The sequence below is a fragment of the Geotrypetes seraphini genome, chromosome 13, assembly GCF_902459505.1.
Source record: "Geotrypetes seraphini chromosome 13, aGeoSer1.1, whole genome shotgun sequence".
Classification (NCBI taxonomy): Eukaryota; Metazoa; Chordata; class Amphibia; order Gymnophiona; family Dermophiidae; genus Geotrypetes; species Geotrypetes seraphini.
The window spans coordinates 60,673,058-60,685,467 of record NC_047096.1 but is presented as its reverse complement, the minus strand read 5'-3'; positions in this window follow the sequence as shown (position 1 = coordinate 60,685,467).

The window sequence follows — 12,410 nt, the reverse complement described above, 5'->3', positions numbered from 1 at the left end:
GAGGGCATCAGTCCAGTCGGATTTTCAGGATTTCCCCAATGAATATACATGAGGTCTATTTGCATGCACTGCTTTCATTGTATGCTAATAGATCTCATGCATATTCATTGGGGAAATCCTGAAAACCCGACTGGATTGCGGCCCTCGAGGACCGACATTGGACACCCCTGTCCTAATGTGTCCCCAAATTACTCAAACATAGTCTAAAAAAAAAAAAAAAAAAAAAAAAAAATTGGCACAGATGTGGCCCTTTTATTGATGTGGTGGTGGAACTGGATATTAATGTACAAAAAATATAAAACTCTCCAAATTACTCTCTAAGAGTCAGAAAATGGGAGTCTCAAAGCCTTTCATAATTCAGGAACAATTTCCTTTTTTCAATTTTTTGGGGGGAGCTGCATGTATACATTTCTTGTTCTCCTTATATTTATGAATCTTTTTGTACTGTAACGCTTTAAAATTTCAATAAATATTTGAAAATGAAAAAAAACCCCAACTTCAGTAAAGTTCTAAGGCACTGGTTCCCAACCCTGTCCTGGGGGACCAAGAGGCCAATCAGGTTTTCAGGATCGCCCTAATGAATATACATCCCTGGCACCTCCATTATATGCAGATCGCTCTCATGCATATTCATTAGGGCTATGCTGAAAACCCGACTGGCCTGGTGGTCCCCAGGACAGGGTTGGGAACCACTGTTCTAAGGTACCCCTGGGTAATCACAAAAATAAGTATACCCTAACTCAGGGGTAGGGAACTCCGGTCGAGAGCCGTATTCCAGTCGGGTTTTCAGGATTTCCCCCAATGAATATGCATGAGATCTATTTGCATGCATTGCTTTCAATGCATATTCATTGGGGAAATCCTGAAAACCCGACTGGAATACGGCTCTCGAGGACCGGAGTTCCCTACCCCTGCCCTAACTGCAAAGTCCTGCATTAACTGCTGGGGGTGTTCCCAGCATCTGTCCATTCATTCCCAGCATTCCCTTCCTATCCTCTTGGCTTCACATCAGTTACATAAATATTGCCTAAGTACGCTTATGTAACACACAGAATACGTACTGCCTATATACGCTTATGTAACTCACCTATGTAACAAACAGAAAATACACTGAAGCAAGGGTGGGGGCGATCCACCCTGAGCGCAGCCAGTAAAGGGATGAAGGGAGAAGCCGTGGGGGACTAGATACACTAAGCTTTGCGAGCCTTATCCAACCCCGACCTGAGTCACTAACCTTCTGGCCAATCCGATCCGCACATGCAAATGAGGGGAAATGGCATGCAAAGTAGGAAGGCGGCGATTCACTACATTGACGAAGGAACAGCAATTGGGCTGGCCGATCCAAAAAGAAGTGACCGCTGAGGACCGGTCGCTCACATCCTTGCCGACTGTCCTGCTCTCTGCCGCCCTGAAATCCCAGTATCAAAACAAAAATAAAACCCCCAAAGTACAAGAAGGCAAGCTCTGCCGGCTCTCCTGCTCTCTGCCGCTCTTCCCTGCAGTGCGAACCTATGGTTTTAATCCGCAGGTTAAAAGCGTGTTCTGTCCAATTCTAAAGCCCAACCCCCTCTTGTTTTGACCTCGCTTGTGCGGAGAAGATAGTCTGCGCATGCGTCAGGATGGCTCTGCAATGATCCATGGGGGTCGCTGTGGGGCGTGCCTCCGATCAAATTAATTTGCACAATGACTCGAAGTGAATCAGTCACCCGGGAAGACTCGGCCAGGGATCGCCCATGGATCAGATCGGAAAGGTGAGTTTAGTGAATCTAGGCCATAGTGAATGATGGCAGATAAAGGACCTGTGTGGTCCATCCAGTCTGCCCAACAGTCACATTGGTTGGCGGATAAGAAACAAGAGAGATGGGGGTAAATGGACAATACTCGGACTGTAAAAGTGTCACCAGTGGAGTGCCACAGGGTTCAGTGCTTGGACATATTGGTATGACGAGCGAGGTGATTAAATTTGCAGACAATACAAAGTTATTCAGAGTAGTGAAGTCAAAGAAGGATTGCGAAGACCTACAATGTGACATAAACATGCTCGAGGAATGGGCCGCGACATGGTAACAAAAATCTTATACACGAACGCAGGATGTCCGGTGCGGTACTCGGAGATAGAATTCCTATGAGCGTCGGGAGCAGCGCGGGCCATTCAGCGTAGCTCTCTGCGCTACAAACTTCTAGTGCAGTTTAAGAGAAGACGGGGTAAGCGTATGCTGATCGTTAGTGCTCCTTAAGTAAAAGGACCCCACAATATATTCCCTTCCTTCCTATCCTCTTGGCTTCACAAATACGTATTGCCTATGTACACTTTTTCATTTCTTACTTAGTTTTTACTTTTGTAACCAATTTTATTGAAATGTTTGATAGACGGTATATCAAGAAACTAATAAACCTGAAACTTGGCTCCGCAGGCCCCCACCCCCTCCGACGTCAACTTTTTGTTCCGGAGCAAGGGGCAGGGAGAGCCGACAGTCACGCCCACCAGACCACGACCCTGCGACTACTCCACGCATCCTCCGCTGAGGAGGGGTGCTCCGCCTGGGTGGCCACCAATGCAGGGATGCCACTGCGATGAGCGGCCAATGCAGAAAGGCTTACAGTAGAGCTGCCACACACGGAAGTCTGAATGCAGTAGCTCATTCAGATTTTTGGTGCTGAAACCTGTGGCAAATGTGTGTGTGTGGGGGGGGGGGGGGGGTAGTATGCGGACACACGCGCGCAAGGTCTCATGGTAAATGCAGCTTCTTGTGTCTATACCAAAACAGAAAAAAGTGTCAGCATATCTTAGTGCTTGCCCTTCTGCACCTACATATGAGCCTCGCAAAAATCATGTAAAATTTTTGTGAGGTTCACGTGTAGACCCTTAGAGACCTCTGAGGCAGCCCTCATCATCAATTTGGCTTTTTTTCTGTTGTTCTCTGCTAGAGAATGACACGGGAGAACTCGTTTTCCTGTCCCCATGAGTTATTTTCCAGTCCCTGCCCCATTCCTGCAAGCTCCGTATTCATCTGCACAAGCCTCAAACGCTTTAAAATCCTAAGTAGCAACATTCTAGAGCTCAGATTGTGATGTCATAATGCCTAAGCTCCGTCCTCATCTGCACAAGCCTCAAACATTTGAAAATCATAAAATGGCAACATTCTAGAGCTGAGATTGTGATGTCATAATGCCTCATTCCACCAATGCCTAAGCTCCGTCCTCATCTGCACAAGCGTCAAACGCTTTCGAATCCTAAGTGTCCGAGGCTTGCACAGTTTAGGCTGAGCTTATAGGAATGGATCAGGGATAGTGACAAAACTCACGGGGATGGAGCGGGGACGGGGACAAATTAGTCCCTGTGTCATTCTCTGCTCTCTGCCTCTCTAACCAGGTTCATGGCAGAAAGAGGTAAGTGGATGGGAGGAAGAGTCACATGCTAGAATGACAAAGGATCTCTCTATAGGTGAAGAGAATTCCTTTGGAAATACCCATCTCCTTAAGAATACATCCAATAAACAGTTTAAAGGCAGGATGATGAGATGAATGTCATTGACATACATTGGTCAGCAGTGTCATGACCTTGCATGGAAAAATATTTGGTGTCTGTCCTTCAGCTTACTGGATCCACAGTGGCCTTGGTTTAGAAATTAGTGAAGACCACTGAACTAAGAGAAAACCCCATCAAACTAATGTATTTTCAAAGGCCATACTAAATGTTTAGACCAGTGTCTCTCAAAATGTGTGCCCCGAAGAGATTCTGGGTGATTTCAGGATTTTACTTTATTTTTTAAAATTCCCTTCCTATGTATACACTAGAATAGATGAAATGTTATGTCGTCTAACGCAAGAGTCTGTCAATGTTTTGGGTGTCTGCATTTATAAGGATATAAACCGCCCAGACTAGCATCATTCTTTGATTGGTCCTTGAAAATTAACAGCAACGAATTTAATTTTATTTTTTATGCAGTAGTTATCCTAACTTGAGCTCTGTTGCCGTTTGGATCTTTCTATCTTTGCAGAATCGGATTTTCAGCTCTGACGGAAAGTCAATTGAAAAAAGAAGAATGGCTGCAGATGGTGGATGATGAAATGTGTGTTTTCTTGTTGACTTTCGAGTCGTGTTTTGAGTTAATTTGCACTCAAAAACAAGTTCATCCATTGCATTGATTAGCAATTCTATTCCATCTACTTTAGTTTTACTAGGCTTGATGGACTTTTGGTCTGCCCTGGCTTTGCATTTTCATATGGAGGCATTCTGTTTTCCAATATCCCATGTGGTTTAAAAGGTATTGAGGAGGTTTACCATCCTAATCACTATGGCTAAGAATCTAGCATTTCAGTGCCAACACCTGGTGTGCCAGGAACTCTGTGCTGGATGGTGATAAGGTGACTGTGTTTATGTACTGTAGTTCTGGGTGAGGTTCGTAACATAAATGCACTCATAACATGTGTTCGATAACTCCTCCCCTCTGCAATTCCAGGCCTCCGTTTCTGAGTCATTATTCTCTCCTAATCCAGCCTCCACCCAGCTGCTGGTTACACAGGGATTCCAGACAAACCTGGGCAATGTGTTATAAGAAAAACACCAAGACTCTGACAGCTCCTTCCAGCCCGGATTCCTCTCTGCTCAGTCACTGTCATCAGCAGAAGATTTATGGTTCAACTATTGGACAAATCAAAATAATTTTAAGCCATAGCTTTCTGACCATAGTCTTATCGACTGTAAACATATATTTCCCAGAGCCTCTTACTTGTCTGCGTGTCCTGCCTAGATTGTAAGCTCCGTGGAGCATGGACTGTCTCTATACAGGGCTGCAAAATCTAGTAACATTATAGCAATGCATGTACTGATGGATTATTCCACCCAGTGCTGTATTTCCAAGTTTATTTATAATTTGGTATACCGACATTTGACAAGTATCTGGTCGGTTTACAATGCTAAAAGTTTAAAATTTGAAAATAAAATGGTGGTGGGATAAGGGAAATACTGAGCACAGACTGTGTGGCCCCTGAGTAAGAACCCTAGGGGTATCAGAGAGCCAGCTACGTAATTTCTTCTTCCGCTGCAGTGTGAGGAATCCCAGGGAAGGGGGGGGGGGTCTGTGGTTGGGGTTCAGCTGGCCGGCAGCCAGATTTCCTTCGACGGTTGAGGTTTGAACAATTTCAGAGGCAAAAATCCTTTCTCTACAGCCAGGCTGATTCAGAGAAACAGGCACCAGAAATAGGGTTACCATTATAACCTGGTGCGTCTGCAGAGAGAGAGAACCCTGAAGCAGCCTGTTCATCTGGGGCTTTTTAGTCAAGGCTCAGTTCTGATGAAGAAGCTGGAACGCTTTGGTCTCATGGCATGGCTTTTGAGTGCTTGGCCTTGATTCAGAAAGGCTATTTGGAGGTTGTGGTTACAACTCTCTTCAGGGTTGCAGTGTATGCTAAGACCTGGAAGACCTTCCAGTAATGGTGCGCCAAGGAGCAAGTAAAGCCAGAGAAGGCTCCCATTCCAGTGATCCTTGCCTTTCTGCGAGCGGGTTTCAAAAAGGGCCTTGTGGTTTCGTCTCTCGAAGTGCAGAGAGCCGATATCTTGTGCTTTCGGGCAATAATCAAACATTTTAGGAAATGTCCAGGGCAGTTTGGATGTATGGGGCTAGATCTGTTTTAACAAGAAATAAGTGCCAAAAAAGATGTCTAAACTGTCCAGAGTTTTTGGGTTTTTTTATGGTTCAGAAAGATAGATGCATTGAAGACAAGCACTTTTGAGAAATGACTGTTTTTGAAACCAAAAGATAGAGGTTTTGTGTTTCAAAAACGGTCATGTTCGCTACTGGATTTTTATCGTTTATCAATATGTCCAAACTCAGTGTTCAGATCTCAAATCAGATGTTATGAAGATTAGAGCTGTACTGACTATTCATATTTGATTCAGTCCTGAATACATTTGAATTCAGCTGAATAGTGATTTCAACTGGAATACAAATAATCTGGGACTGTACTGCTCTAAATCCTACTGAAATAAACATGATCTCCGATTTCACGTTGCATCTTTTATTATTTCTTATGCCTGATCTAACAGGAATACCCTTTGTTTTTCTATTATGGATTGGGATACCTTGTGTCCCCTCAAGGGAGCTCCAATCCACGTGGGATCTCTTCACAGGGAAAGGTAGGGGAGAGTTATTGCAGTGGGTAGACTTGATGGGCCGTGGCCCTTATCTGCCGTCTGTTTCTATGTTTCTAAGAGAGTGAAAAGAAGATGAAAGCAGAAACCAGAGACGACAAAAGGTAGAAAAAAATAATTTTATTTCTATTTTGTGATTAGAATATATCAGATTTGAAATATATATCCTGCTAGAGCTGGTGTTAGACATAACTGGGGACTGCAAAGCCCAGGCAGTGCTTCTTTAGCTTCCAGCTGGCTTAGGGTGCTCTCTGACCAGGGCAGTTGCCCTAGTTGCATTCCCCTAATACTATTCCTGTCATGTGTGACTGCAATATTCTGTTAGCATGATATTCCTGTGTAGCATTCTGTAATAATTTAGCTTGTTCAGTTTTCTTGATAGTAGAGGGGATATATATGAAGGGGAGGGGAGATGGGTTTTGTTGATCCTTGCCCTGTATTATTTGTATTTATAAAATGACAATTGTACAGAATAGTTTCTTTTTATACTTTAATAAAATACATTCAATATAAAATCATAACTGAGGCTTGCGCGGATGGGATCAGATGATTTGCAGAGACCGAGCTCACGGAGATGGGGTGGAAACGGGGTTTTAAAATTTTAGTCCCAGTAGTTTGCCGGTCCACAAAATAATTCTTTTATTTCTGCCGGTCCACGGGACAGAACCTTCACGTTCCAAGCTGCCAGACAGCAATCTTGGCTAGGTTATTTCATGGATGTAGCTAGACTGACCTACAGCGTCTTCCGGAAAGAATTAAAGACCGCTTTGTTTAAGAAATTCATGTCCTAGCCAGACTTTCTCCCCGCGAACAAAACTCCCACACCTTACCCCAAATTTCTTCTTCATACTAGGTATCCTACATTCTTTGTTTGTTTAAAAAAAAAAAAAAATTTTTCCTCTCCACAATGGTTATCCAGAAACTCGCTGGTGTCCGACCATTTTCAATGTAATATATATATATAATAGTTAATTCTTATACTGCAACCTATGTTTACTTTTGCTTCTAACCACCTTGCACCTGTAATCACTGACCGCTCAGTGATCTCCTATTTAATTTACTGTAATTCGCTGATTGTACAGCTATTCTTCGTTGTGAACCGCCTAGAAGTCGCAAGATTATGGCGGTATAGAAAAATAAAGTTATTATTATTAAAAAGGTTGAAAAACACTAGCCTAGACGGTTCGATAGACATTATATCAAATAATAAACTTGAAACTTTGGGGTCCTTTTACTAAAGCCGTGGCAAAAATGGCCAAATAGGGTTTTAAAGGTAAGCTCTGGTTTCCTCTTTTTCCAATGCTGCACAGAGTCAACTAGAACTCCTTTAGGCAATATAAAGAGTAAGGAATCAAACCCGTTTCCCATTTCTTTAGGGCTTCCTACTTTCTATTATTATTACTAGTCATTTCTACTTTCTCATGTAAGACCACTTTGTAACACTCAGACTTTTGCTCAAGGCTTTTGTTTTCTTCCTGTGCATTCTTGCCTCAACCAGGAGCCTTCTTCTAAGTTAGGTTCCCTTTCTTGGGTTACAAGATGTCCGGATTTACCCAGACATGTCCTCTTTGTCCTCAAAATGAAACTTCCACTTGCCTAATACATCCCTATACTTTCCTCTCCAGCCTAGTAGTAACACACTATACACCCTCTAATAATAACTCCCACTCCTTTTGGTGCCCTCAATTACAGACTTCATAAGGCAACTGCACTGGCTTACCTATCCCATCACGAATAACCTTCAAAACTGCATGCATCATTCACCGTATACTTTAAGGAAACTCTGTGGCTCCGCTCATCCAATTCTTCTCCAAGGCTTGGTCTACTTCCTGCAGAACCCTCAATAGAATACTTCTAAATCTCCTTTCCACAAAAAATCTGCAATACAAACATGTTTCCACTCCATGCGCACCTTTCTAGGTGTAAAAACTTGGAATGCTTTTACTGAAATGACCAGGACGGAACCTAACTACACCATATTCCAGAAGAAACTGAAAACTCATCTATTTGACACTTAATCACCTGTATCCTCTCCTCCCCCATCCACCCCTCTCCTTACCCCCTCCTCCCCTTCTCCTTCCTCATCCCCTCTTTAAGTCTCCTTGAGCCTACCTAGGTATGACCGATGCAGAAATAGAAGACTAGATTATATTATATTAAAAAAAAAAAATCAAGATTGCTCTGAATAAGAACGCCTGGCTTCCCTGTACTTGGTACTTCAATGTTTATAGAATATGGCTCAGTTCTCCATTGTCATGGCTCATTTCTGGCTTCCAAGCTCAGGCAGCAGGGAAAGTATTACACATTTTGGGGCCCCACAGAGAAATGTAGGAGGTCCAAAGTTTACTGCCAGACTTAAGAGTCCCCAACTACTGTCAGCACTGTCAGACAGTAGAGCTGAGGCTACAGCTATGGTTTGAATTTGTGGCATCCTTACTTCAATTCACTCACTGCTGGTACATTCTGTGCCCTATGCTCTGCTTTGCAGTGGTTTTGCAAAACCTTGCAAGTGCTGCTCTGCAGCCACAAATGAGAAGAGCTTGGTCTGGCAGGTAGACTATGTTGGTGTGTGTAAGAGTGTGCAAGAAAGCCAAAACATGCGAGAAAGAAACTGCAAGACAGAGACAGGGAAAGAAACAGACTCTCAGCACTCCAAAAGCATAAATTATACCTTAAAAACATCACCATTACAACTACCACAGAGATTCCGAATTACCCAGACCCAGGAGGGAGGTTTAAGGCCAGTCCAGGATTTCTGCCAACCTCTTGTCCATTGAGCCTTGTACCTTCAATGTTCTTACTTGATCAGATCTTCTGGTTACTCCCGTCATCTTACCCATAATGTACAACAAAACAAACGGTAGCTGGAGCAGAGAATCTTCAAAAGGTATACCTAATAGGCACAAGCCCTCAATGGGCTCTGAACAGGTGTGATCTACTTTTGTAGAAGCTTTGGGTACTGAAAGACAACAGATGCCAAAATGGAACTCTGTCTCTAGGACTCCAACTCCTCCTCCTCTCATGGTCTCCCGCTCAACTCAAGGCAACTCATGTTCTTCTCCCTTCACTCCAGTTATTAAGTCGGGGGACTTCTCATAAAGTCTTGCATTGCACTATAGACTAGGTCTACAATAGCTCCCCCACCCTTGAAATGGCCTAGGGCAGTGGTCTCAAACTCAAACCCTTTGCAGGGCCACATTTTGGATTTATAGGTACTTGGAGGGCCGCAGAAAAAATAGTTAATGTCTTATTAAAGAAATGACAATTTTGCATGAAGTAAAACTCTTCATAGTTTATAAATCTTTCCTTTTGGCCAAGTCTCCAATAATAATATTGTCATTTATAGCTAAAGAGACATGATCAAGAAACTGTTTTATTTTACTTTTGTGATTATGATAAACATACCGAGGGCCTCAAAATAGTACCTGGCGGGCCGCATGTGGCCCCCGGGCCGCGAGTTTGAGACCACTGTCCTAGGGCAATATTTTTATGCTGTCCCATAAGAAGAAAGTGGTTTATCAAGCAAAGGTGCAATACTTTAGGGGGAAGCTGTGAAAGTGTTGAGAGTATTTTTTAGGGGGCCCTGGTAATTAAGACCTTTCCTTTTGATGAAGGTAGGTAGACCCCTAGAACAGTGATTTTCAACCCAGTCTTTGGGGCACATCTGTCCAAATGGTTCATAAATAATAATATAAAATTCTAAATGGAAAATGAGATTACAATCAGAATAGGAAAAACATCTAAAAGGTAAGCAAAAAGTAAACTAAACTAAATTGGACTTTAAGAAGGTCACATGATGCAGTATGCAAGTTGGACGCACACCTGAGCTGCTCAGACTACTCTTGCCATTTGTCTTAATCACATTGGTTTTCTATATTATTAATTATTTTTTTGTCATTGGAGCTGAAACCTGGAAAAGAGAAACGAAGGCAGTTAAGAACATAAGAAGATAAGAATAGCCTTACTGGGTCAGACCAATGGTCCATCAAGCCCAGTATCCCGTTCTCACGGTGGCCAATCCAGATCTCTTGTACCTGGCCAAAACCCATTCCATTCAGAATTCTAAATAATAGCAAGATTCCGGAACCCCAAAGAATAGCAACATTCCATGCTACCGATCCAGGGCAAGCAGTGGCTTCCCTCATGTCTTTCTCAATAACAGACTATGGCCTTTCCTCCAGAAAATTGTCCAAACCTTCCTTAAAACCAGGTACGCTATCCGCTCTTACCACATCCTCTGGCAACGCCAGATAAAGACCATATTGCCTATTTAGTCTGTCTATCCATGCCATCTACAATCCCTTTTTCTCCCTTAGAGATCCAATGCACTTGTCCCAAGCTTTCTTGAATTCAGATACACTTTTCATCTCCACCACCTCCACTGGGAGGCCATTCCATTACATTCACCACCCTTTCCACGAAAAAGTACATATAGTCTGAGGTTACTGCTTAGACTAGTCCAGTGTCTCTCAAACTTTTTATTACCTTTGGCACACTAAATGGATCAAATGTTTTTCATGGCACATTATAACTGAAATTATAAATTTACAAATCCAACAAAAAATTAAATTTGAAAATTATTTATTTAAAGTTCTTTAACTTACATATGGGTAATTGTAACAACGGTGAAACTAAAGTAGATGGAATAGAACTGCTAATCAATGCGATGGATGTGCTTGTTTTTGAATGCAAATTAACTCAAAATGTCTCGATAGTCGACAAGCAAACGTGCATTGCATCATCCACCATCTGCAGTCGTTCTGTTTTTCAATTTAATTTCTGTCAGAGCTGAAAATCCAAGTTCGCAAAGATAAGACGATCTAAACGATGACAAAGCCTTGATTGCTTTGTGGATTAAGTTAGGATAACTACTGCATAAAAAAACTAAAATAAAACTAAAATTACTTGCTATTAATTTTCAAGGACCAATCACGTCAAAGAATGATGCTTGTCTGGGCGGTTGTATTCTTACGCACACAGATGCTCATAACATTAAGACTCTTGCGTACACAATGTGTGTGTCATCTATTTTAGTGTATTTTATGAATGGAATTTTAAAAAATAAAGTAAAATTCTGAAATCTCTCGTGGCACACCCAGAATCTCTTTGGAGCACACCACTGTATCGGCACACAGTTTGAGAGACACTGGTCTGGTCCCTTTCACCTTTATCCTATGACCTCTCATTCCAGAGTTTCCTTTCAACTGAGACTTGCCTCATGTGTATTTATGAGAACACTAGAATCCAACGTGGAACAGATGACATTAAGCGGACCATATGGAGATAAAACAAGGTTTAATCAAGATGCTCCCAGGAACAGTACCCAATGAGTTTTGCAAACAAGGATGCCTCAGGAGACATACAATTAGCTGCAATGGGAAAACAACTTCCACAAGCAGTGGCAGTGGGTCAGTGTGCAAAAAAAAAAAAAAAAAAATCAGCTTCACCAACTCTAAAAAGAACGGTCCTGGGTCTGTTGTGACTGGCTTCTATATAGATTTAATACAGTTCACCCCACCTGGACTTAACCAAGAGATTGATGTTATTGTTTTTGAGATGATGATCAGGTTCCACATTTCTTCATTGGCTTCTGATTACTCTTTTATTTATTTGATAATTTGTTTCTTCATGATGGCTGTAGTTTTATTCAATCAGGATGGATTATCTTTATTTGTATGATCAGATTTTTTAATATCAGAATGAGTTTTTTATGACTCAGATTTCACACACTATTAAGTTTTATTACGTTTGAGATATTTTAAGTAGATTTTTAGATGTTTGCAAAGGTTCTTCAAGGTTTTTAATGGTGTTTTAGCACTCGAGATTTCTTCCATGGTTGACACGTATAAGTGACGTCATTGGAATGCACTGACATCAACGGAATACAAATCATTGAGATCCATGTGTTCCACCACATTTTAAGTGTTTTAAAGCCTGTTTTACTATTTTGAGATAGTTTTTAGCGTTTTAGGTAGCTATGGGCTGGAGATGAATGTGGTTAAAGCTACAGCTTCAGCAACCTGAAGTTGTAGGTTCATACCCTGTGCTACTTCATGACCCAGGACAAGTCACTTAATCCTCCACTGCCCCAGGTACTTAAGATTGTGAGCCCATCGGGACAGATAGAGAAAATGCTTGCGTGTTGTATAATTACAAAAATGTGGTCTACAAGTCCCAATCCCCCCACTTTGAACATCTCAAAGTTATTTTTAGTTGGTTTTGAATTTATTTTTTAAACAGACCTCTGATGAGGTGA